Genomic DNA, 2,897 nt, shown 5'->3' on the forward strand with positions numbered 1-2,897 from the left:
ACTATCTATAACAAAGATAGTATAGCACAAACTATCTATAACAAAGATAGTATAGCACAAACTATCTATAACAAAGATAGTATAGCAGATAAACTATCTATAACAAAGATAATATAGCAGATAAACTATCTATAACAAAGATAATATAGCAGATAAACTATCTATAACAAAGATAGTATAGCAGATAAACTATCAAAACTGCGGATCATGTGGCACCACAATGTCACGATTCATTGATATTTTACTGTGAGATCTAATATGTCCCACCGTCCTGACGACATTATGGGATCAAATATATCCCTGTGCTATAACATACTCATGTCACTTTGGGATCTAGTATGTCCTCATGTCCCATTGTGATGTCCCTGTACAGTTTCCTCTTGTGTCTTCCTCATCCTTATGTCATTGTGGGATCTAATATGTCCCTCCTCCCACGCACCTCCCTCCTCATGTCACTGCAGGACCTGATATACCCTCACATGCCATCCCATATCATGTCAGTCCACGGTTGGTTTTGCTTACCCACACACACACACACACACACACACACACACACACACACACACACACACATTCACTGTCGTGTGTGTTGTAAATCAGACTGAAGGAAAAGTCCAGCTCCACGCAACAATGAATGCAGATGGAGGCAGCAGGCCAGTGCTGAACCAAAGGAGGAGAATCTCTGTACCATTGTCTGATTCAGAGGGAGGGGGGGGGGGAAGAATCCTGTTTATTTAAACAGACCTCGACAGTTCAGGAGAGAGAGAGAGAGAGAGAGAGAGAGAGAGAGAGAGAGAGAGAGAGAGAGAGAGAGAGACCTCTCTTTCCCTCCCTCTCTCAGAATGAACATTTTCATAAAATGTGTTTTGTGTGAGGAAGGGGCCGTCCTTTTCTCTTCCTCGCCCTCACACGCCCTCTTCTGTATGACCTGGTATACGTACACTGCAAGAAAAAGTACAACTGATGTACATCAGAAGTGTACATTGAAATGGCATATTAATGTGACGCTGTACACAGAAAGCAGTGTAGGTGGGTGATTGGTTGTCTCCCTCCAGTCACACACACACACACACACACACACACACACACACACACACACACACACACACACACACACATATATTTGAGGCAAACGAGCTCATGTCATTGAAACAGTTTTTTGTTTGTTTGTTTCGTGCACTCAGTTAATAAGTTGCTTTGTCAAACAGACAGTTCGTTGTTATGTGGCTGAGGGAGTCGGTCAACCATTCAGGCAATTAACTGTTTAGCCAATCGAGTGCAGAGCCAATCAGCCAGTCAGGTAATGAACCAGTAACCTAGAAAACATCCAGTGACCGTTAACTAACTAGCCCTTTGATTAGCCAATCGGCCAGTTAGTACGTCAACCACTTCTTCAGTGTGTCGTCTGCTTCGTCAGCCGAGTTAAGTCAACTAAATTGTTGTTTGATCCTGCAAGTGAGTCGTGAGAATCGTCCACAGTCGAACCTGCTGCTGTGTCAGGGTCCTCCACACTCGTGCTGGGGAAGTCAGCGACTCACTGGTCGGGCGGAGGAACAGCACGGGCTGGAGACTTCAGCAGGAGACCACTAGGTCCTGTGTAGACTTGTTCGTGACAACGGGAGAGATAAGAGACATTAAGATTAGTGTAGCAGGGGTGGAGGAGACAAATGTCTCACAACTGTAGAGAGATGGCTGTAGACTTCATGTGGAGGTAAGGGGAGACAAGTGATGTCCCAATCGTGGACTTGACCCGGAGTTAGTTGTCAAGTTGGTTACGGTATTTTGTCTCATTTGCAGTAAAACGCCGACGTAAGGATTCACGTCCCTTACGAAGGGTGGACGATGGCTGTTCTAGCTTTAAACATCTGCTTACATCTAGAATGTCGGAGGGGGTGGTTTGATATTTCTAAACTCCTGCCTTACATCATCACCTCATGACCTTCTCTTCTTATAATCTAATATAAATTGAGATCATGGTAACAGTTTCTATGATATTTGATTTTCTTAGTCTGGGAGTCGTCTTGGTAGTCCTCCTCTGTACTCTGTCTATCATATCTACTTGCCTTTTTTTTTCCCCAAGTGGGTTGACCTTAAGGAGAACACAGTATACAAGGTGGGGGTGGCCACCAGGGATCATGAATTCATAAGCTTAAATCAAAACCTCCTTCCCGGGCAGTCTTAAAGTTTTCCGTGTTTTTATTGCTTCTCTCCACCACATATTGGACTTTACTGGAGATTATCACACCTCTATTTCATACTGTTTATCCCAGCTTTTCATTTTTCGTTGCCAGAGAGTAAAAAATTGTACTTACTGATATCCATTTTCAGTTGTCGCCTGTGGGCACAGTCTCTGTATCAGCTTGTGCCTGTACGTTTCTGTTGTTGTATTACACATTAGTTTACCATTGTCTGCGGCAAAGTTGGTATCCTACAGTACAGTCCACTGACTCCGCCATTGACGTATAACTGGTAGAAAACAGGTTCCATGACAGATCCCTGTGCCACACCACTTTTCACGTCCAACCATTGTGAGGCTTGATGATCAATCACTACTTGTTTTACTGACAGTCAACCAGTTTTCTAACCACAGAAGAGCAGCGATATCTATACCATTTGATTAATCTTGTGCGAGTAATCACTGATGGTAGACTGTATCTTGTGCGAGTAATTACTGATGGTAGACTGTATCTTGTGCGAGTAATCACTGATGGTAGACTGTATCTTGTGCGTGTAATTACTGATGGTAGACTGTATCGAATACTTTCTGAAAAACTCAAAATGAATATGCCATTAGTCAATTTCCTTTAATCATGGTTGATCATTGGTGACTATATCAAGTCTACTTCTCAGACATGAGTCCAATTGATTTGTCGTTAGACGATGGATCATCAGACCAT

Source organism: Panulirus ornatus, chromosome 9, assembly GCF_036320965.1.
Source record: "Panulirus ornatus isolate Po-2019 chromosome 9, ASM3632096v1, whole genome shotgun sequence".
NCBI classification, from domain to species: domain Eukaryota; kingdom Metazoa; phylum Arthropoda; class Malacostraca; order Decapoda; family Palinuridae; genus Panulirus; species Panulirus ornatus.